The sequence below is a fragment of the Pristis pectinata genome, chromosome 3, assembly GCF_009764475.1.
Source record: "Pristis pectinata isolate sPriPec2 chromosome 3, sPriPec2.1.pri, whole genome shotgun sequence".
Lineage (NCBI taxonomy): Eukaryota > Metazoa > Chordata > Chondrichthyes > Rhinopristiformes > Pristidae > Pristis > Pristis pectinata.
In genome coordinates, this window is record NC_067407.1 from 140,070,515 (window position 1) to 140,095,969 (window position 25,455).

Below are 25,455 nucleotides of genomic sequence, written 5' to 3' on the forward strand. Positions count from 1 at the left end.
GATGAGCTATAAATCACATCAATGAATAAAAACATTCCCCCATCAATTGATCACAAACATTCATTCAATAATACTTACAATATAATGTCACTCAAGATCATTCATGAGAGAATAATGACCTACAGGTTTTGAAGGCTCAATATTGATCATAATTATGACATGGTGAGAAGTATTATTCTCATGAACATTAAGTAAGACACCATGACCTGGCAATATTTTCTTAAATGTAGGCAATACTTCTGTGTTTTCCTCATCATGAGGAACAGAAAAGTCAGCCTTAGTGATCTGACACATCACCAATCCTTTAAAAAGATACTAAATTGTTTCTATTTCACCAGCTTTTAGCCACAGTGGATGAAGACAGACAATTACTCTTTCTAAAAGAGAAACAGGCATAAAAATCCAAGTTTGTTCAATTTTTCCTCTTCTTGAAATTATATATTTTTTTTATTTGACCTGCTAATAGGATCATCTACAAATCCAAATGACTCATTGAACTTTGTCAACAATTAAATTAAACCTGTTGTGGGCGATTTAAAGTTTTGCCTTTACTAAAAATCTGAAAAAAGATTGACAAATGGGAAAATACTGTAGGTAACTTATGATCTTCCAGAGGAAGTTGTAGAGGCAGGTCCAATTACAGTACTTTAAAAAAAAACACTTAGACAGGTACATGGATAGGAAAAGTTTATGGGGGATATGGGCCAAATGCAGGCAAATGAATCTAGATCAGGTAGGAAACTTGGTCAGCATGGATAAGTTGGACCACTGGATCTGTTTCCATGCTGTATAATTCTACGACTCTATGCTTAATCCTCTTTTAATATGCTTGCTTGTGAACATGTGGTATCTATTTTCCAGAGGATTAAAAAGGATCTGATTTTTGTTCTTGTTTCTACCTAATTTATACCCTCTTCCTGTTGGAAGAATTGATACCATCTTCCCTCACTTCTATTGTGTCTGAAATTCGACATGGTGAGGAGGCGTCGCACATTCCTCTGACCATGAGAACAAGGCAGGCAATAGAATAATTCCATATTGGGACAGACTGATTGGAAGGTCAATTCCAGAGTATTGAGGTCCACCTTTCTAACTAATGAGCTATCTCACCATGTAGTTGCAGAAACATCCTGGATCCAAAATGAGTGGAAATATGAGCTGTGAATGAAAACCATTTGTTGGATTTTAAAGCAAGGTGACAGAGTCATAGAACATAGAACAGTCCAGCATTAGAACCGGCCTTTTGGCCTAGGATGTCTGTGCATACTATGATGTCAATTTAAACTAATCCCACCAGCTTGCACATGGTTTATATTCCTCCATTTCCTGCCTGTTCATGTGCCTGTCTAAGTGTCTCTGAAAAGTTGCTGTCATATCTGCATCCACCTAGCACCGTATTCTAGGCACCTTCCACTCTCTGTGTATGAAACTTGCCCTCTCTGTGTATAGACAAGAGATTCTGCAGATGCTGGAAATCTGGAGCAGCACACACAAAACGCTGGAGGAACTCAGCAGGTCAGGCAGCATCCATGGAGGGAAATAAGCAGTCGACGTTTCGGATCAAGATCCTTCATCTGGACTGGAAAGGAAGAGGCAGAAGCCAGAATAAGAAAGAGGTGGAAGGGGAGGAGCACGAGCTGGCAAGTGATAGGTGAGTCCAGGTGAGAGGGGGAAGATAGGTGGGTGGGGAAGGGGGGGGGAGGCGTGAAAGGGAGTGATGTAAGAAGCTGGGAGGTGATGGGTGGAAGAGGCAAAGGGCTAAAGAAGAACGAATCCGATAGGAGAGGACAGTGGACCATGAAATAAAGGGAAGGTGGTGGGGAATAGACGGGCAGGTCATGAGGGTGGGGGAGGGGAGAGGGAAGGAGTAAGGGGCCACAGGAATGAGGGAAAACAAAGTGGGGGGGAAGTGGGGGAGAGAGGGGAGGAGTTACCAGAAGTTAAAGAAATTGATGTTGAGGCCATCAGGTTGGAGACGACGTGTTGTACCTCCAGCCTGCATCTGGCCTCAATCTGGAAGTAGGGGAGGCCATGGATAGACACGTCAGTATGGGAGTGAGATGTGGAATTGAAGTGGCTGGCTACCAGGTGATCCTGCCTTTTGCGGCGGACAGAGTGAAGGTGTTCGACAAAGCGGTCACCCAATGTGCGTCGGGTCTCACCGATGTAGAGGAGGCTGCACCAGGAGCACCAGATGCAATAATTGACACCCTCGGATTCACAGGTGAAGCAGTGCCTCGAGTACTCCCGGTGCATCGACTGCTTATTTCCCTCCATAGATGCTGCCTGACCTGCTGAGTTCCTCCACCATTTTATATGTGTTGCTCTCTGTGTATAAATCTCCTTTAAATTTTCTCACTCTCGCTTTAAAGCAATGCCCTCTAATATTTGACATTTCTACCTTGGGAAAAAGACCCTACCCACCCGATCAATGCCTCTGATAATTTTATATATTTCTATCAGGTCGAACCTCAGCCTACGATGCTCCAGAGAAACCACTCCAAATTTGTCCTAATACACCCTAACCCAGGCAACATTTAGGCAGCCTCTTCTGCACCCTCTCCAAAGCCTCCACCTCCTTCCTGTAGTGTGGCAACCAGAACTGCACATAGTACACCAAAGTTGCCTAACCAGAGTTTTATACAGCTGCAACATGATTTGGTATTGGTATTGGTTTATTATTGGTATTGGTTTATTATTGTCACTTGTACCGAGGTACAGTGAAAAACTTGTCTTACAAACCGATCTTACAGGTCAATTCATTACACAGTGCAGTTACATTGAGTTAGTACAGAATGCATTGATGTAGTACAGGTAAAAACAATAACAGTACAGAGTAAAGTGTCACAGCTACAGAGAAAGTGCAGTGCAATAAGGTGCAAGGTTACAACAAGGTAGATCGTGAGGTCATGAGGTCATAGTCCATCTCATTGTATAAGGGAACCGTTCAATAGTCTTATCACAGTGGGGTAGAAGCTGTCCTTGAGCCTGGTGGTACGTGCCCTCAGGCTCCTGTGTCTTCTACCCGATGGAAGAGGAGAGAAGAGAGAACGTCCTGGGTGGGTGGGATCTGATTTGATTTGACAACTTTTACACTCAATGCCCTAACCGATGAAGACAAGAATGCTGTATGCCTTCTTTACCGCCCAATCCAGTTGTATTACCACTTTCAGGGAGCATCCTGAGATCCCTCTGTACATCAATGTTCCTAAAGATCCTGCCATTTACTGTATGCTTTCCTCTTATATTTCTCCTTTCAAGGTGCAACCCCATGCTTGTCCATATTAAACTTCATCTATCATATCTATGCCCATATTTCCAACTGATCGATATCAGCTGTATCCTTTGATAACCCTCCTCACTCTCTGAAATTCCACCAATTTTCATGCCATCTGCAAATTTAGTAATCAGCCCACCTACGTTTTCATCCATATCATTTACATATGTCACAAACAACAGAGGTCCCAGGACTGATCCTTACAAAACACCACAGGTCATAGACCCCCAGTCAGAATAACACCGCTCCACCACTATCTTATGTCTTCTAAGGCAAAGCCAATGTTGAATCTAATCTACCAAGTCTCCATGGATCCCATGTGCCTAATCCTCTGGATCAGCCTACCATGAGGGACCTTGTTGAGAACTTTACTGAAGTCCATACAGATAACATCCACTACCCTGCCTTCATCAATCATCACCTTCTCAAAAAAAAACAATTAAATTTATAACACTTGACCTCCCAGCATAAAGCCATGCTGACTATACCTAAGTCTATTCTTTTACAGATGCGAGTACATCCTATCTCTAAGAATCTTCTCCAGTAATTTCCCTACCACTGATATAAGATTCACCAGCCGATAATTTCCTGATTTGTGTCTATTGCCTTCTTAAACAGTGGACCAACATTGGCTATTCTCCAGTCCTCTGGAACCACACCGGTAGCTAAAGAGGATACAAATATCTTTATCAAGGCCCAAATAATCTCTTCTCTTGCCTCTCTCAATAACCTGGGGTAAATCCCATCAGGCCCTGAGGACTTTTTCGCCTTCATGTTCTTCAAAATACCTCCTCCTTGATATCTACATCTTGTCTTTGATTGATGTTTCGTCTTTAATATCTTTGATCTTTGAAGCAACAATTGAAAGACTCCATAAAACACTGGAATGCATGGATTTTTTCATGTATAACTAGGCATAGGAAGGTCCAATTCATTGATCTTTTCCAGGGTCATGCAGTTTTTTCTCCTTCCTATATGATCCACATCTTTGCTTAGTTATTATTTAATCTGCTTCTAACACCCTTTCAAGTACATTCCAGACCCATGACGAATCTTAAGTTTGTAACGCTCTTATCTTTGCACCAGAGGATTCTGGATTCAAGTCCCACTGCAGATGCTTGAGTACAAAACTCTTGAACTATATAAATATAAGCTGTCTTTTCTTTAAGATCAATATTTTTTTCTAGCAATAAAAACAGTCATTTATTTAGTAAAGTGGCAAATGTGGGCTGACAGCAGGACAATGATGATGAAATTACTTCACATCCTTAGAGAAAAGGAGCCTGCACCCAGACCTCTCACTCTTTACCCCGATTGTCCTCAACCCTCCACAAGCCCAACAACAGTTGTTGTGCCCTGCATGTGACTTGTCCTTTGCCACACTTCAAAATCTTAATCCCATCTAAAAAAGATTTGTTTTCCATTCAAAGTTCTTACTGGGGAAAGAGGGGACCAAACTACCTACTCAACAACACATGAAAAGAAATCTATTTATTACAATCTTTTACTGCAGTAGAGATATATAAAACCAGAGGGCACAAGTTTAAAGTGGGAGGTAGGAGGTTTTAACAGGATTCAAGGAAGATTTTCTTTTTACCCAGAGGGTGGTTGGAATCTGAAACACACAACCTGAGTGCAACTCGAGCACATAAATCACCAAGGGTATGGTCCAACAACTGAAAAAAAAAGATTAACGTCAATAATTACTCAACAACTGACATGGACATGGTTGTCCAAAAGCCCGTTTCTGTGTTGTATGATACTAAGATTCTATGACTGGATTTTAAATCTTGTATTGTATAATGAGAAATGGGGAATTGATAATCATTCATTTGAGGGGCCTTTAGGCAAGGGTGATCATAATATGATAGAATTTTATATTAAGCAGAAAGCAATTTAGTTCAGTTTAGTTGGTACCTTAAATCTAGACAAAATAAACTGCAAAGACATGAGCTGTGAGTTAACTGTAATAGGTTGGGGAACCACATCAAGATGCTGTCATTTAATCAATAATCCACAGCAAATATATATTTTTCCCATTTGGGTACTAGAGGAGCTACAGGAAATGTGGTCAAATCATGGCCAGCAAGAGAAGTTGATGATATTATTAGATCAAAAAAAAAGGCTTACAATGTTGCCAAAGAGGTGATTGCCCGAGGATGAGGAAAATTTCAAAATTCAGCAAAAGAGAAAGAAAACATTGATAGAGAGAAGGAAAGTTGAATTTGAGAAGCACTTGGTGGGAACCATAAAAATGCACAGTCTAAAGAGGAAAATCTGAGCAAGCGTTCTTGTGAATCCTTTACACATTGAGACAGGAAAAATTATATTGGATAATAAGCCTGAGGGCACATACCACCAGACTGAGGGACAGCTTCTAGCCCACTGTGATAAGACTATTGAATGGTTCACTTATATAATGAGATGGACTCTGACCTCACGATCTACCTTGTTGTGACATTGCAGCTTATTGCACTGCACTTTCTCTGTAGCTGTGACACTTTACTCTGCACTGTTATTGTTTTTACCTGTACTACATCAATGCACTTTGTACTAACTCAGTATAACTGCACTATGTAATGAATTGACCTGTACGGTTGATATGCAAGACAAGTTTTTCACTGTACCTCGGTGCAAGTGACAATAATAAACCAATACCAATACCAAAGAGAAATTAATGGTATTGAAGGCCAATTAATCCCCACCACATGCTGATCTGCATCCTAAAGTTTTGGAAGAGGTTTCAATTGTCTATTATGACACGGCTATGTCCTGAGTCCCTACTCTACTCCCTATATACTGATGACTGCATGGCCTGATTGTGCTCTAACTCCATCTCCAGGTTTGCAGATGATACCACCATAGTGGGCAGTATCTCAAGTAATGATGAGTTGGAGTAAAGCAAGGAGATAGAGAGCTTACTAACATGGTGTCATGACAACAACCTTTCCTTCAATGTCAGCAAAATAAAAGGGCTAGTCATTGACTCCAGGAAGGGGGGTGTCTACATCAATGCTCCTGTCTACATCAATGGCACTTAGGTCGATATGGTTGAGAGCTTCGTTCCTAAGAGTGAACATCACTAATAGCCTGTCTTGGTCCAACCACATAGACGCTAAGGTCAAGAAAGCTCACCAGCACCTCCACTTCCTCAAGAGACTAAAGAAATTTAGCATATCCCCATTGACCCTTACCAACTTATATCGATGCACCATAGAAAGCATTCTATCTGGATGCATCATGGCTTGATATGGCAACTGCTCTGCCCAGGACCACAAGGAATTGCAGAGATGTGTGGACACAGAGCATATCATGGAAACCAGCCTCCCCTCCATGGACTCTGTCTGTACTTCTCGCTGCCTCTGTAAAGCAGCCAACATAATCAAAGGCCCCACCCACCCTGGACATTCTCTCCCATCGGGCAGTAGGTGCAAAAGCCTGAAAGCACGTACCACCAGACTCAAGGACAACTTCTATCCCGCCATTATAAGACTATTGAATAGTTCCCTAGTATGATAAGATGGACTCTTAACCTCACAATCTACCTCGTTATGACCTTGCACCTTATTGTCTGCCTGCATTGCACTTTCTCTGTAGCTGTTACACTTTATTCTGCATTCTGTTATTGTTTTGCATTGTACTGCCTCAATGCACTGTGTAATGAATTGATCTGTATGAACAGTATGCAAGACAAGTTTTTCTCAGAACATGTGACAATAATAAACCAACTCCAATTGGATGCACAATTCCAAATATTCTAGAATGGTTCCCACAGACTAGAATGTAACTCCACTGGAATGTAAACACCCCCTCCCCTTATCCTACAGACCAGTTAGACTGAGATCAACAGTGGGGAAAATGCTAGAATCTATCATTAAACAAGCTGTAACAGGGCACTTAGAAAGTAATAAATAACAATAGGCATGGATTTATGGGAGAAATGTTTGACAAGTCTGTTGGAGTTTTGATGATGTAGCTGGCAGAATAAATCAAAGACGTAGTGTTTTTGGATATTCATAAAACCTTTGACAAATTGGCATGCAAGAGGTTATTAAAAATATTGCATCATATGGGATTAAGGGTATCTTGTACCAATTTTGGATTTGCTACTGTTTATAAAACAAAGAGTTGGAATAAACAGTTCATTTTTGGTTGGGATGCTCCAGCTACTGGAATATTTCAGGAATATTCAATATCTATATCAATGGTTTAGAAGAGGAGACCAAGTGTAATATGTCTGATGATATCTGTACCTTTGATATACAAAGGGATCTTGGCATCCAAGTCCATAGCTCCCTGAAAGTGGTCACATGAATAGAAGGTGTACAGCACGCTTGCCTTCATTAGACAGAGCATTGAGTATAAGAGTAAGGAAGTCATGTTGAAGCTGTATAAGGCTTTGGTTAGGCTGCATTGGAATATCGGGTGCAAGTCTGGTTGCCCCACTGGAGGAAATGTGAAGGTTTTGGAAAGTGTGCAGAAGAGATTTACAGGATGCTGCCTGGATTAGAAGGTATGAGTGAGACGGAGAGGTTGGGCAAACTTGGTTTGTTTTCTCTGGACTGTCTCTGAGGGGAGACCTAATGGAAGTTTATAAAATTATGAAAGGCATAGATAAGGTAAACAGTCAGAATCTTCTTCCCAGGGTAGAAATATCAAATACTAGAGGACGTGCATTTAAGGTGAGAGGGGGAATGTTTAAAAGAGATGTGCGGGACAAATGTTTTACACAGAAAGTGGTGGGTACCTGGAATAGGCTGTCAGGGTAGTGCTGGAAGCAAATACGATCGTGGCGTTTAATAGGCTGTCAGATAGACACATGAATAGGCAGGAAATGGGGGGATATGGATCATTTAAAGGCAGGAGAGATTTAGTTTAATTCAGCATTGTGTTTGGCACAGACATTGTGGGCCGAAGGGCCTGTTCCTGCGCTGTACTGTTCTATGTTCTACATTCAAGTTTGTCGATAATATGAAGTTCCATGGTAGTGTGAATTGTGAGGAGGATGCAGTGAGATGTTGACAAAATATAATAACGTAACGTCTCCCCAACCACAACAGTAGACCTTGCTTGTCCAAGTCCAATAGAAGTGTAACCCATACCCTTTTGACCCAGAACCGCTCCTAGTGCCATAAGAATCTGAGGCTCTTCCTCTGCAAATTTTTCCCCACACATTAGTCTACCGTATCTTTCCACTTCTGCTCTCATTGGCATGTAGCTACATTATTACCTTTGAAATCCAACCTTTTAACTTCCTTCCTAGTTCTTGAAGGTCTGACTGTAGGACTTCAATTCCTATAATAATCAGTACTGATGTGTACCAGTACCTACAAGGCACACTTTATGAGTTTGATAGAATACAAACTCTTTGTCTGTATTTCCCTTTGTTCAAGAAGGGAAATAGAGATAATCCTGGAAATTATAGACCAGTGAGTGGCATGTCAGTGGTAGGGAAACTAATGGAGACAATTCTTAGGGATAGGATTTATGAGCATTTGGAAAAGCATGATCTAATTAGAGAGAGTCAGCTTGGCTTTTTGTGGGGCAGGTCACATCTGACTAATCTGATTGAGTTCTTTGAGGAGGTGACGAAAGTGATTGATGAAGGTAGAGCAGTGGATGTTGTCTACATGGACTTTAGTAAGGCATTCAACAAGCTCCCATATGGTAGGCTCATCCAGAAAATTAGGCTGCATGGGATCCACAGTGACTTGGCTGATTGGATCCAAAATTGGCTTGCCCATAGAAGACAGAGGGTAGTGGTGGTTAGGTCTTATTCTGGATGAAGGTCTGTGACTACTGGTGTTCCGCAGGATCTGTACTGGGACCTCAGTTGTTTAAATAATGATTTGGATGGAAATGTGGTAGCGTGGGTAAGTAAGTTTGGCGATCACACAAGGATTGGTGGCATTGTGGATTGTCTTTTCTCCTTGGAGAGACGGAGGATGAGGGGGGACCTGACAGAGGTGTATAAGATGATGAGAGGTATTGATCGGGTAAGTAGTCAGAGGCTTTTTCCCCAGGCTGAAATGGTGGCCACAGGATGGACATAGGTTTAAGGTGCTGGGGAGTAGGTACAGAGGAGATGTCAGGGGTAAGTTTTTACTCAGAGAGTGGTGAGTGTGTGGAATGGGCTGCTGGCAATGGTGGTGGAGGCGGATACGATAGGGTATTTTAAGAGACTGTTGGATAGTATACATGGAGCTGAGAAAAAATAAGGGGGCTATGGTAAGCCTAGTAATTTCTAAGGTAGGGACATGTTTGGCACAGCTTTGTGGGCCGAAGGGCCTGAATTGTGCTGTAGGTTTTCTATGTTTCTATGTTTCTATAAAAGATTGCCAAAGGATACAGTGGGATATAAAGCAGTAGCAGGTTTGGGGAGAGCAGTGGCCAATAGTGTTTAATCTGGGCAAATGTAAGACGCTGAAGTTTGGGAGATCCAACATAAAGGGAAAGCACATAGTTAGTGGCAGGAGTCTTAACAGTGTTGATGAACAGAGAGGTCTTGGGGTCCAAGTACATGACTCCCTAAAAGGGGCCTCACAGGTTGATAGGGTGGTAAAGAAGGCATATGACATGCTTAGTTAAGGCATTGAATTCAAGAGCCAGGAAGTGATGATACAGCTTTATAAAAGTCTGGTTAGGCCACATTTAGAGTATTGCATTCAATTCTGATCATTTCATTATAGAATGGATGTGACTGCTTTGGAGAGGGTGCAGAGCAGATTTACCAGAATGCTGCCTGGTTTGAAGGACATGTGCTCTGAAGAGAGGTTGGACAAGCGGGGCTGTTTTCTCCAGGAAATGTCAGTGGATAGTTTGTCTCCTGAGACAGAGACGGAGAGATCCAGGAAATAGAGAGAAGTATCAGACATGGTCCAAGTGAATTTTAAAGCTGGGTGGGTTAGTGGTGAAGGTGATATAAATTAACATGTTCTGCATGGGTGCAGGAAGCAGCTGTCGTCAATGTAACGGAGAAGGAGTTGGGGAATGCTACCAGAGAAGGTTTGGAAAAAGGACTGTTCCACAAAGCCAGCAAAAAGACAAGTGCAGCAAGGGCCTATGCAAGTGCCCATGGCTACACCTTTGATTTGTAAGAAGTGAGAAGAGTCAAAGGAGAAATTCCCCTACCTGGCTCCATCTGGGCATCATCCCTCACCCCTCCTTGGTGCCCCAATCATCTACTAGCCCCTGTTTCACCACTCCCTTTCTTCTCTATATATTGACCAACTTTTCTCTCCACTCTCCGTTCTGATGCAGGGTTTTGATCCCACAGACACTGCTCGACCTGCTGAGTACCCCCAGCAGATTGTTGCTCCGGTAAAAGTCATGTTACTTGATTGGCACTTCATCCACCACACTAAAGTTTATACTTCCATCGGCAGTGCACCTCCTAGACTTGCAACCATTATTACATGGAAGGAGAAAGGGCACGAGGCATACAGCAGTCCCATTGCCTACGTTTTCTGCAAATTACACACCACCTTGGCTGAGAAACCATTGCCTACCCTTTGTCATTACAAGATCGATGTCCTGGAACTCTTTACCCAATAGCACTGTGGGACTACTTTCATCAAAAGAATTACAGCAGTTTACAACACCACTTACCATGCCCTTCTTAAGGGCATTTAGCTATGGCATTAAATGATGGCTTACCTTTCAATACCCCAATCATGAGTAAAAGAAAACTGACCTTCAGGGATCCCAGCAGAAAAAAAATCTTCAATTTATGTAAATTTACCTCATTAAAAAAAGGCATTTTGGCAGACTTCTGGATGATTCATTAAATCAGAAATACACGAGAACTCAATATTGAAAACTTTGATCCTGTCACATTGACTAAGGCACTATTATGTGGGTAGCAGTACTGATAACATGCATAACAAATTTCAAAGATTATTCAGAGACTGGTCAATGGTATAATATTTCTGGAGAAAACGGCAGCCAAGAAGTTCCTGTAAACTGTCAACCTTTACAACCTTCATTCCAATATTTCCCCATTCACATGAGAAAAGAAGGTGCAAGGTGACAGGATAGGAAAGTCACCACGTGAGGTTCGGTGGACTGGAAAAATAAAAGGAAGCAAGGGAGTCTGCTCCTTTTTCCTGATTTTATTTCTTCTTCCTTTGTTGGACAGCTTCCCTGTGAAAATGCCCCAAATGTGTCTCTGTCTGACTATGAATAATGGCTGGATTAAAGGTAATAGGAACTCCCAGAAGCAAAGACTGAATCTGGTGTTTAGCTTGGGATTTGCTCGTAGTTAGAAAGGCATGTGTTTTTTGTTACATGTGATGCATTCACCATCTGCCATGTTTCAGAGAACTTTGACTTTACATTTTGCTTTATTGATTTCTGGCAGTCATCTTCAAAGTAATTGAATATCAATAGTGTTGCTGAGTCTCCATTAATACATGGGCAGAACCATCTCTGCATCAATTATTGTCCATATCTGTTTATTCCATTTTGTCAGATGAAAAATACATTCGTCCAGAAATTTAAGCATACAGTGCTATGCAATGGAAAATGAGTTTTAAATGAATTGGAAGGCAATTGTGACTATTTCACATAACTCCCGAAATATGACCAGGGATTACTGATGGGGATGCACAGTAACATTACAACTTACAACAGGGCCACTTACATTACAATAGGAGATCCTAAGGGATGCCCCAGAGCCATCTGGAGACTGTTCTGACAGGCTCAAAGTGCTCATAATCACAATAGATGCCTTTATTGTACTGTAATATTGTAATTTTCTGACCATGGGTGCACTGTGGTGATCTCACTGTCAGCACTTTTTGAATGGGAACTTCAAGTCTGACCACATGAACCTAAGGCAAGGTGGGAGGCCACAAGGGAGGAGGCAGAGAAGTGCACATGTCTGAAGACTCTATGGGGATGCATGTTTCTATTTCAACCTCTCTCAGGAGTAACAGCTTCATAAGTTCAGATTTACTAAGTCAGTCTTTACTAAATATGTGGTGTTCTGTTAATGGATCTCCAGCCACACATGTGCTTGGATTGCTTTGCCCATGGAGATCAGGATCATGCTCACTTCCAATTTCTTAGTCTGAGGATCGTTTCTGGAGCCTCTGGTTGACCAATTTCATATCTTATGGTTTACTGCACACCATAGCATTTAGGAGATCACTGATGCTTAATGTTCAGGAAGAAGGGACATTACTTTTCATTGTTGTTTTCCAAGAACATTGATTATGCCAACTTCCCCAGAGTTCAGACCATGAACCACTGCACTCATATGACCTCTGGGCTTTTTATCATCATGACTCACATTGGCTTCTACTTATTCAATGCACAAGTCCATAACAGTTCTCTCCATGGTCAATGCCACAAACACTGAATGTTCATATGCCTCCTTCAGCTTCTTTTACAGACATCTTTCATGGGCAGCACGGTGTGAGGGCGAGATTTTGAGAAACATAAGCTTAGAACAGACTGCTCAGCAATTCTCAATTAAGAGACTGACTGTTTAATATACAGGTTTGCCAGTGATTCAGAGCTAAGTGGAAACTGTGCTGCAAGGATGATGCAAAATATTTTAAAATGGATATGGGCAGGTTAACTGAATAGGCAAGAAGGTTACAAATGAAGAATAATATGGGAAAATATGAGGTTATTCACATAGCTATCCAAGAACAGAATATTTTTTTTAAACAGGGAAAAGCTGGTAAATGCCAGTGTTTAGAGATATTGATATGATGACTCAGAAGGAGCATAAAGTAAACGTAAAGGTATAACAAATCACTAAGCAGACAAATGGTTTGTTTGTCTTTGTTGCAAGACTTGCTGAGTGTACAGGACTTTGGAAAGCCACATTTGGAAGATTTTTTTTCTGTACTCATTCAAGGGATATGGGCTTCACAGGCTGAGCCAGCATTTAATTGCCCATTCCTAGATGCCCTTGAGAAGGTGGTGGTAAGCTGCCTTTTCAAACAGCTGCAGTCCTTGAGGTATGGGTATACCCACAGTGCTGTTAGGGAAAGAGTTTCAGGATTATGACCCAGTGACGGTGAAGGAACCGCGATATATTTCCAAGTCAGGATGGTGTGTGGCTTGGAGGGCAACTTACAGGTGGTGGTGTTCCCCGTGCTTTTGCTTCCCTTGTTCTTAAAGTTGGTACAGATCGTGAGTTTGGAAGATGCTGTCAAAGTAGTTTTAGTGAGTTTCTGCAGTGCTCAGTTGCTGCAGATGGTACAAAATGCTGCTACTGTGCATTGGTGGTGGAGTGAGTGAACAGTTATGGATGGGTGCCTATCAAGCAGGTTGCTATGTCCCCTATGGTGTTGTTGAACCTGCACTCATCCAGACAAGTGCAGTATTCCGTCTCACTCTTGACCTGAGCCTTGTAGATGGTGGACGGGCTTTGGGGAGTTAGGAGGTGAATCACTCACCACAGGATTCCCAGCCTCTGACCTGCTCTTGCAAATGCATTGTGCATATGACTACTCCAGTTCAATTTTGGTCAGTGGTAACTCCCAGGATGTTGATAGTGGAGGATTCAGTGATGGTAATGCCATTGAATGTCAAGGAATGATAGCTGGATTTTCTCTTGTTGGATATTGTCATTGCCTGGCACTTCTGTGACATGAATGTTACCTGCCACCTATCAGTCCAGGCAAGTATATTAGAACCATAGAACCATAGAACAATACAGCACAATACAGGCCCTTTGGCCCACCATGTTGTGCCGACCTTCAAACCACTCCTAAGGCTATCTAACCCCTTCCTCCCACATATCCCTCTATCTTAAATTCCTCCATATGCTTATCTAACAATCTCTTGAACTTGACCAACGTATCAGCCTCCACCACCACCCCAGGCAGCGCATTCCATGCACCAACCACTTTCTGGGTGAAACACCTCCCTCTGACATCTCCCTTGAACTTCCCACCCATTACCTTAAAGCCATGCCCTCTTGTATTGAGCATTGGTGCCCTGGGAAAGAGGCGCTGGCTGTCCACTCTATCTATTCCTCTTAATATTTTGTACACCTCTATCATGTCTCCCCTCATCCTCCTTCTCTCTAATGAGTAAAGGCCTAGCTCCTTTAGTCTCTTCTCATAATCCATACTCTCTAATCCAGGAAGCATCCTGGTAAATCTCCTCTACACCCTTTCCAACACCTCCACATCCTTCCTATAATGAGGCAACCAGAACTGGACACAGTACTCCAAGTGTGGCCTAACCAGAGTTTTGTAAAGCTGCATCATTACTTTGTGGCTCTCGATCCTACGACTTATGAAAGCTAACATCCTATAAGCTAAGTTCCTTCCTTGCTACTCTATATTCCTCAAGAGCCCTATCTGATCCTTGCTGCTTACACCTTATGTATGCTGCCTTCTTCTTCCTAACTAGTTGTTCCACCTCTCTTGTCACCCATGGTTCCTTCACCCTGCCGTTCTTTCTCTGCCTCACCGGGACAAATTTATCCCTAACATCCTGCAAGAGATCCCTGAACATCGACCACATCTCTATAGTATATTTCCCTTCAAAAATATCACCCCAATTTACACTCTCAAGTTCTCGCCTTATAGCCTCATAATTCACCTTTCCCCAATTAAATATCTTCCCGTCCTCTTTGCTCCTATCCTTGTCCATGACAATTCTAAAGGTTATGGAACAATGGTCACTGTCCCCCAAATGCTCACCCACCAATAGATCTGTCACCTGTCCCGGTTCATTACCTAAAACTAGATCTAATATGGCATTCCTTATAGTCGGCCTGTCAACATACTGTGACAGGAATCCGTCCTGGACACACTTAACAAACTCTGCCCCGTCTAAACCCTTGGCACTAAGCAGGTGCCAATCAATATTTGGAAAGTTGAAGTCTCCCACTATAATAACCCTGTTTTTTTGCATCTTTCCAAAAAATGCCTCCCAATCTGCTCTTCAGTATCCCTGCTGCTACCGGGGGGCCTAAAGAATACTCCCAGTAGAGTAACTGCTCCTTTCTTGTTCCTAACCCACCCATATTGACTCTAGAGAGGATCCTTCTACATTATCCACCCTTTCTGCAGCTGTAACAGTGTCCCTGACCAGTATCGCCACCCCCCCCTCCTCCCCCCACCCCCATCCGTTATAAAACACTGAAAACCAGGAATATCCGATATCCATTCCTGCCCTGATGTCAGCCATGTTTCGAGGATAGCCACAATATCGTAGTCCCATGTACTATCCAAGCCCTCAGTTCATCTCCCTTATTCCTGATGCTTCTTGCATTTAAGTAAATGCACTTTAGCCCATCCACCTTTCTACTTTTATAGCCTGTACTCTGCTTCTACTTCCTCAAAGCCTCTCTACCTGTTAGTTCTGACTTTGATATTGTCCAGCATCAAACAACCTGCTGGAGGAACTCAGCAGGTCGAGCAGCATCTGTACGGAGAAAGTCCTGATGCAGAGTTGTAACCCAAAACATCGACAATTTCTTTTCCCCCACAGATGCTGCTCAACTCATTGAGTTCCTCCAGCAGATTGTTTGTTGCTCCAGGTTCCAGCTTTGGCAGTGTCTTGTGTCAACACCTTGTCAACCTCAGGAAACTATATACTTGTACCCCGAGGCCACACTATTCTATAACACTCCCCAGGGCCCTGTCTTTTACTGCTTAAGTACTGCTCTGGTTTAATTTCCGAAAATGCATCACTTCACACACTGCCATCCCTGTGCCCACTTTCCCAGTTAATCTAGATCCAGTTGTAACCTGAGACAAACTTCACCCATCACACCACCAATTTTGGTGTCATCTGCAAACTTACTAAGTACACCAACTACATTCTCATCCATTGTTAACATATATGAAAAACAACGGAAACCCAGCACAGATTCTTGTGCACACCACTGGTCACAGGCCTCCACTTTGAAAAACAACCTTCCACTACACCACCCTCTGACTCCTTCCGCCAAGCCAATTTTGTATCCAATTGGCCAGGTCACTCTGGATCCCATGTGAAGGTTAAGGAAATTCGGCATGTCCCTGATGATCCTCACCAATTTTATAGACGCACCATAGAAAGCATCCTATCCAGATGCATCACAGCTTGGTATGGCAACTGCTTTGTGAAATGTATCCAAGAAAGCTTCCTTTAACAATTTATAGAGGGCAAGACCAGAGACGTTGCAACACGAAACCTCCTTCTGGGAAATGAAGTAGGTCAAGTGGCAGAAGTGTCTGTTGGCAATCATTTTGGGTCCAGTAACCGTAATGCTACTAGTTTTAAAGTAGTTATGGAGAAAGCTACGACCTGTTCACAAGTTAAGGTCCTGAACTGGGGCAGAGCAAATTTTGGAGCCACTAGGTGGGATCTTGTGGTGGTTGACTGGGTGAGATTGTTTGCAGGGAAAGGAGCATCTGCCAAATGGGAGGACTTTAAAAGTGTGATGTCAAGAGTTCAGGGCCTGCATGTTCCTGTTAGGGTGAAGGGCAAGGCTGCAGGTTTTGGGAACTCTGGTTGACGAGAGATATTGAGGCTCTGGTTAAGAGGGAGTCATTCTCTGCGCATAAGCAATTACAAGAAGTGTAGGAGTGCACTTAAGAGAGAAGTTAAGGGACAAAAAGAATATGTGGAAAGGATCTGGCAGGAAAAGTGAGGCAAAATCCCAGGAGATTCTATAGTATATCAAGAGTAAAAGGGTGGCTAGGGAGAGAATGGGTCCCCTGGAAGATCAGCATGGGCGTCTGTGTGTGGAACCAAAGAAAATGGGTGAGATTTTTAATAAATATTCCTCTTCGGTGTTTACTGTGGAGAAAACAATGGAAGCTAAGGAAATGCGGGAAATGAGTGATGTTGTCTTGGACCACATACGAGTTAGCAAGGAGGAGGTATTGGAGGGCTTACGGTGCATTAAGGTAGATAAATCCCCAGGGCTTGACGTGATGCATTCTTGGACCTTGTGGGAAGTTAGAGAAGAAATTGCAGAGGCTCTTACAGAGATCTTTGCTTCATCTCTGGCCACAGGTGAGGTTCCAGAGGACTGGAGAGTGGCTAATGTGCTACCATTGTTTAAAAAGAGTAGGAAAAACAAGCCAGGAAACTACAGACCAGTGAGTCTGACATCGGTGGAGGGTAAATTGCTGGAGGGGATTCTGAGGGGCAGGATCTACCTACATTTAGAGATACAGAGTCTGATTTGAGACAGTTAACATGGCTTTGTGCATGGGAAGTCATGTCTGACAAATCTCTTGGAGTCCTTTGAGGAGGTAACCAAGAGAGCAGATGAGCGTAGGGCAGTGGATGTTTTCTATATGGACTTTAGCAAGGCCTTTAACAAGGTCCCTCATAGCAGGCTAGTCTGGAAGGTTAGATTGCATGGGATCCAGGGGGAGATAGCGGACTGGATTCATAATTAGCTCAGTGGTAGGAAGCAGACGGTTGTTTCTCAGACTGGAAGCCTGTGTCTAGGGGTGTGCCACAGGGGTCAGTACAGGAACCTTTGTTGTTTGTAATTTATATAAATGATTTGGATGTGAATGTACAAGGTGTGGTTGGTAAGTTTGGGGATGATAATAAAATAGGTGATGTTGTAAATAGTGTAGAAGATTATGAAAAAGTACAGAGGGATCTTGATCAGCTGGGTCTGTGGGCTGAGGATCGGCAAATAGATTTCAATCCAGATAAATATGAGGTACTGCATTTTGGGAGATCAGACCAGGGTAGGATTGATACAGTGAATGGTAGGGCCCTGGAGAGTGTCGTGGAACAGAGGGACCTAGGAGTGCAAGTGTATAGTTCACTGAAAGCAGTGTCACAGGTAGACGGGATGGTGAAGAAGTTGCTTGGAATGCTGGCCTTCATCAGTCAGGGTATTGCGAGGGGGAAGGGAACCGGAGGAGTAGGTCAGAGGAAGAAGGGGATGGGGAAAAGTCAGATCAAACAAGTAGAGAGGCTTTGAGGAAGGAGAAGCAGAGTACAGGCTATAAAAGTAGTAAGGTGGATGGGCTAAAGTGCATTTACTTAAATGCAAGAAGTGTCAGGAATAAGGGAGATGAACTGAGAGCTTGGATAAGTACATGGGACTACGATATTGTGGCTATCACAGAGACATGGCTGACATCAGGGAAGGAATGAATATTGAATATTCCTGGTTTTTAGTGTTTTAAAAGGGATATGGAGGGGGGGAGAAGAGGAGGAGGGGTGGCGATACTGATCAGGGATACTATTACAGCTGCAGAAAGGGTGGATAATGTAGATGAATCCTCTCTAGAGTCAATATGGGTGTAAGTTATGAACAAGAAAGGAGCAGTTACCCTCCTGGGAGTATTCTATAAGCTCCCCGGTAGTAGTAGGGATACTGAGGAGCAGATTGGGAAGCAGTTTCTGGAAAGATGCGAAAATAAGAGGGTTATTATAATGGGAGACTTCAACTATCCAAATATTGATTGGCAGCTACTTAGTGCCAAGGATTTAGACGGGGCGCAGTTTGTTAAGTGTCCAGGATGGATTCCTGACACAGTATGTTGACAGGCCGACTAGAGGGAATGCCATATTAGATCTAGTTTTAGGTAATGAACCGGGACAGGTGACAGATCTATCAGTGGGTGAGCTTTTGGGGGACAGTGCCCATTGCTCCATAACCTTTAGAATTGTCATGGACAGGGATAGGAGCAAAGAGGACGGGAAGGTATTTAATTGGGGAAAGGCGAATTATGAGGCTATAAGGCGAGAACTTGGGAGTGTAAATTGGGATGACATTTTTGAAGGGAAATGTACAATGGAGATGTGGTCGATGTTCAGGGATCTTTTGCAGGATGACAGGGATAAATTTGTCCCGGTGAGGCAGAGAAGGAATGGTAGGGTGAAGGAACCGTGGGTGATGAGAGAGGTGGAACAACTAGTTAGGAAGAAGAAGGCAGCATACATAAGGTGTAAGCAGCAAGGATCAGACAGGGCTCGTGAGGAATATAGAGTAGCAAGGAGGGAACCTAAGAAGGGGCTGAGGAGAGCGAGAAAGGGACATAAAAAGGCTTTGACGAGTAGGGTTAAGGAGAATCCCAAGGCTTTTTACTCGTACGTGAAGAGCAGAAGTATGGCTAGGGTAAAGGTAGGTCCGATTAAAGACAAAGGTAGGAAGATGTGCCTGGAAGCTGTGGAAGTGGGTGAGGTTCTCAATGAATACTTCTCTTCAGTATTCACCAAGCAGATGGGTCTTGATGATGCTGAGGACAGAGTAGGTGAGGGTAATGTTCTAGAGTATGTAGATATCAAGAGAGAGGATGTGTTGGAGTTGTTAGAAAATATTAGGACAGTTAAGTCCCCGGGGTCTGACAGAATATTCCCCAGGCAGCTTTGTGAGGTGAGGGAGGAGATTGCTGAACCGTTGGCTCGGATCTTTGAGTCCTCGTTGTCCACCGGGATGGTACCGGAGAATTGGAGGGTGGCGAATGTTGTCCCTTTATTCAAAAAAGGTAGTAGGGATAGTCCAGGGAATTACAGACCAGTGAGCCTTAAGTCTGTGTGTGGGTAAGCTGTTGGAAAGGATTCTAAGAAATAAGATCTATGATCACTTAGAGAATCATGGACTGATTAGGGACAGCCAGCATGGCTTTGTGAAGGGAAGATCTTGCCTCACAATCCTGATAGGGTTCTTTGAGGAGGTGACCAGGAAGATTGATGAGGGTAGTGCAGTAGATGTGGTCTACATGGAATTTAGTAAGGCGTTTGATAAGGTTCAGCATGGTAGGCTTCTTCGGAAGGTCGGAGGCCAAGTGATCTAGGGAGGCTTGATCGTGTGGATTCAGAATTGGCTTGCCTGTAGAAAGCAGAGGGTTGTGGTGGAGGGAGTGCATTCAGATTGGAGGGCTGTGACTAGTGGTGTCCCACAAGGGTCGGTTCTGGGACCTCTACTTTTCTTGATATTTATTAATGACTTAGATGAGGGGGTGGAAGGCTGGGTTAGCAAGTTTGCAGATGACACAAAGATCGGTGGTGTTGTGGATAGTGTGGAGGGCTGTTGAAGCTTACAGAGGGATATTGATCAAATGCAGAGCTGGGCTGACAATTGGAAGATGGAGTTCAATCCGGAGAAGTGTGAGGTGGTACACTTTGGAAGGACAAACTCCAAGGCGGAGTACAAGGTAAATGGCAGGATTCTGGGCAGTGTAGAGGAGCAGAGGGATCTGAGGGTTCATATCCACAGATCACTGAAAGTCACCTCACAGGTAGATAGGGTAGTTAAGAAAGCTTATGAGATGTTAGCTTTCAAAAGTCGTGGGATCAAGTTTAAGAGCCGCGAAGTAATGATGCAGCTTTATAAAACTCTGGTAGGCCATACTTAGAGTACTGTGTCCAGTTCTGGTCGCCTCATTATAGGAAGGAAGTGGAGGTGTTGGAAAGCGTGAAGAGGAGATTTACTAGGATGCTGCCTGGATTAGAGAGTATGGATTATGAGGAGATACTAAAGGAGCTAGGGCTTTACTCATTGGAGAAAAGGAGGGGAGACATGATAGAGGTGTACAAGATATTTAGAGGAATAGATGGAGTGGACAGCCCGCACCTCTTTCCCAGGGCACCAATGCTCAATACAGGAGGGCATGGCTTTAAGGTAATGGGTGGGAAGTTCAAGGGAGATGTCAGAGTGAGGTTTTTCACTCAGAGAGTGGTTGGTGCATGGAATGCGCTGCCTGGGGTGTTGGTGGAGGCTGATACGTTGGTCAAGTTCAAGAGATTGTTAGATAAGCATATGGAGGAATTTAAGATAGAGGGATATGTGGGAGGAAGGGGTTAGATAGTCTTAGGTGTGGTTTGAAGGGCGGTACAACATGGTGGGCCGAAGGGCCTGTATTGTGCTGTATTGTTCTATGGTTCTATGGTATTGAGTGTAGGAGTTGGGAAGTTATGTAAGATGTTGGTGAGGCCGCACTTGGAGTATTGTATACAGTTTTGGTCGCCCTGTTATAGGAAAGATGATATTAAACTGAAATGAGTGCAGAAAAGATTTACCAGGATGTTGCCTGGACTTGGGGGCCTGAGTTACAAGGAGAAGTTGTATAGACTAGGACTTTATTCCCTGGAATGTAGGAGCGATCATGAGGGGCATAGACAGGGTGAAAGCACATTGTCTTTTTCCCAGGAAGGGGGTGCAAAAAACAAGAGGGCGTCGGTTTAAGATCAGAGGCATGAGATTTAAAAGGGACATCAGGGGCAGCTTCTTTAAGCAAAGGGTGATACGTATTTGGAATGAGCTGCCAGAAGCAGTGTTGTGGTGGGGACATTAACAACGTTTTAAGGCCATCTAGATAAGTACATGGATAGGAGAGGACATGGATAAGTACATGGACATGGGCCAAATGCGGGCAGATGGGACTTGCCTACTGAGCAACACGGTCGGCATGGACAAGTTGGGCCGAAGGGCCTGTTTCCATGTGGTATGATTCTATGACTTTATGACTCTATAACTCTATGTTCTGCCCAACACTGCAAGAAATTCCAGAGAGGTGTGAATATAGCCCAGTCTATCATGAAAACCAGCCTCACTTCCATTGACTCTGTCTACACTTCCTGCTGCCTCTGGAAAGCAGCCAAGATAATCAAAGACTTCTCCCAGCCCTGTTATTCTCTCTTCTCCCATCTCCCATCGAGCAGAAGATACAAAAGCTTGAAAACACCTACCACCAGGCTCAAGGACAGCTTCTATCCCACTGTTATCAGACTCTTGAAAAGCCTTCTCGTATGATCTTGATGAATTCTTGATCTCTCAGTCTTCCTTGTCATGGCCCTCCACCTGTATTGCACCTTCTCTGTAACTTTAGCACTATATTAGAGTCATAGCATGCTGCAGCACAGAAACAGGTTGTTTGGCTTTTCCAGTCCCATGTCAACCTGATCTTCTGCCTAAGCCCATTTACCTGCACCCCATATCCCTCCAAACCCCTCCCATCCATGTTCCTATCCAAACCTCTCTTAAATATTACTATTGAACCCACATCTACCACTTCCGCTGGCAGCTCATTCCACACTCACACCACCCTCTGAGTGAGGAGGTTTGCCCTCATGTTCCCCTTAAATATTTCAACTTTCACCCTAAACCTATGTCCTCCAGTCCTAGCCTCACCCAACCTGAGGGGAAAAAGTCTGCGTGCATTCACCCGATCGATACCCCTCATAACTTCTCTTCAACCTTTGGCCCTGCTAAAGTTACTTAGATATTAAGCTGACATATACTTTGTAAGGAGACCTTTCATGTGGAGTAAAATCTGGCTCTTAATGTAAGGATAATATCAAAGGTTAAAGTATTGTGAAAGAGACATCCTAAGCACCTTGCAACATCAAACAGAAACAAATAAGAACCATCAACAAATCCATTACTAATTTAATCACTCAATCATTAAGCTAACAACACTGGAATGACTGAAATAAATGGCTTTTGATAATTAAGATCTTCAATGAAACATTATAGTCCAATGTAAATAATTAGGTAGTGATTTCATAGTTTGGGTTTTCATTGTTATAAGCAATCACTGCCAGCTGAGATCAGTTTAAGTGTCCCACCAGATGGTCAAGTTGGCCTTTATTATTTTCGTAAACTTGGTTATCCATTCCATGAATTACTCCTCATAATTCAACACCTCTGAATCCCCTTTACCCTTTTCTGAGACATATATCATGCATATGTCATTTTTGAAGACCCAAATTTAAATCCCATACATGGCATGAGCAATGTGCCCTTTGATCTGTTTCTATTTACGATGAAACATCTTCAAGATGCATTCCTGTATTTGATTAGCCTTACTGGTATGAACTTTGCATTTCAAAGTAAGACCCAGTGTGAACACATGTTTTCTCTTTGTGAGTTCATTACTTCACATTTAAATCCATCTGTGATATCTTAGTCCTATGACCTAGTTCACATTATTAAAATCCTTCCACTTTAAAAGTAGACCAAATAAGTTTGGATAACATCAAAGGTAAGCAGTAGGAAAATTTCTGACTTTTTTCCACCAAGAGCACTTGGGAAATGTCTAATGACATAGGATTTAAACTAGTGAGACAGGAGAGCGTGACCCAGAATGACAGTGGAGCACGTGGGAAGCTAGAATCACATGCAAAAAATAGAACAGGCAAGTCCAATGGGTAGAGCAGACAGACACAGATGAGGAAGCATGTGAGGGCTGGTAGTGCAAAGAGCAAAGAACTCTAATGCAAAGAGCTCTAATGCAAAGAGCCTCGCAGGTAAGACAGATGAGCTGAGAATGTACAACAAATTGTGATGTTATTGCAATCACAGAAATGTGGCTGAGGGAAGGGCAGGGCTGTCAGTTTAATATTCTGGAGTACAGAAGTTTCAGGCAGGACAGAGGGGGATAAAAAGGAAGGAGGTGTTGCACTGCTGATCAGGGAGAGTATGATGACAGCACTCAAGGAGGATATCCTGAAAGGACCAGCCAATAAGGCTATGTGGGTAGAACTTAGAAATAAGAAATAAGTGATCACTTTACTGGAGTTATGCTCTAGGCCTGAAAATAGACAAAGGAAATTTCAAGAATAGATATGTAGGCAAATTTCAATAGTTTGTAAAAATAATAGGGTGATAGTTGATGGGGATTTTACCTGTTCCAATATTGACTGGGTTTGCTTTAATGTAATGGGCTTAAATGGGGTGGAATTCGTAAAATGCATCCAAGAGGCTTTTTTGAGGTAGCATGTAAAGAGTCCAAAATGGGAAGAGGCTGTACTCAGCCTTGCATTAGAGAATAAGGATGGGCAAGTGGTGGATGTGTCTGTGAAGGATCCATTTGGGAACAGTGACCATAATTCAGGAAGTTTTAAGGCACTGATGGAAAAGGATAAGGTTGGTCAAGAGCTGGGGTCTTAAATTGGGGGAAGGCGGATTCAATAGTATAAGACAGGACCTTGTGAAAGTAGATTGAGTGCAGCAACTGGAGGGGAAAATAACATTCAGTAAGTGGGAGCACTTTAGGTGAAACAATAAGAATTCAGAGTCATCAAGTAAGAGACAAAGATGGTTAGAATAGGGAACCTTGGTTAATAAAGACAATTGGAGGTTTGACAGGGAAAAGAAGGAAACATAAGTCAGGTACTTGGGATCAAATAAGTCCTTTGAATTTCATAGGGGATTTAGGAGCGAACTTAAGAAAGAAATTAGGAGAGCAAAGAGGGGACATGAAATGGCCTTGGCGAGCAGGATTAAGGAGAATCCCAAAACCACCTAAAAGTATTTTTGAAGCAAGAGCGTAGCTAGGGAAAGAATGGGTCTCCTCAGAGATCAATGGGTAAATCAATGTGGAGTCAGGGGATATGAGTTGGATCCCAAATGGATATTCCTCATCAGTTTTCACCAGGGACACACAGAGGATGGAAAGTTAGCGGAGGGGTACACTGCTATTCTGGAAGCTGTTTATATCAGGAAAGAGGAAGTTTTAAAGATATTGAGGCAGATAAATCCCCAGGACCTGATGGGATCTTTCCAGGATGCTATGGGAAGCAAGGAAGGAGATTACTAGGGCTCTGAAGACTGGAGGAGAGCAAATGTTGTCCCTTGTTCAAAAAGGGCAGTAGGGATAAGCCAGGAAAATACAGACATATAGGTCGGTGAACCTTACATCAGTAGTAGGGACATTATTGGAAAAAATTCTGAGGGTCACCAGGATTTATGTTCACTCAGAAAGGCAGTGATTAATTAAGGGGAGTAGGCATGGTTTTCAGCAGAGGAAATCCTGTCTCTCAAATCTGGTTGAGTTTTTTTGACGATGTAATGAAGAAAATTGATGAAGGTAGGATGGTAGACATGGTATACATGGATTTTAGCAAGGCTTTCAACAAGGTTTCGCTGGTAGGCTGGTTCAGAAGATTAAAGCACAAGGCAACTGAGGTGGGTTGGCAAACTGGATCCAAAATTGCCTTGGTGATAGGTGACTAAGGGAGGAGAGTTGTTTCTCTGAGTGAAAATCTGTAACCTGTGGTGTACCGCAGGGTCATCCCTTGAGCTTGTCCAATAAGTCTGAGATTCTTGTTCCCTTTGCAGATGAAAGTGGGCGCTGCAGGAAGAACGAGGAACAGAACAGTGGCACTGTAGTTCAGGGAGACATTCAAGACAGGGGAGAGAAGAGAAATTTAGTTGTAATTGGGGATGGGACAGTATAGTCAGGGAAATAGACACAATTCTCTGCCACAAGGATCGAGAGTCCCTTGCGATGTTGCTT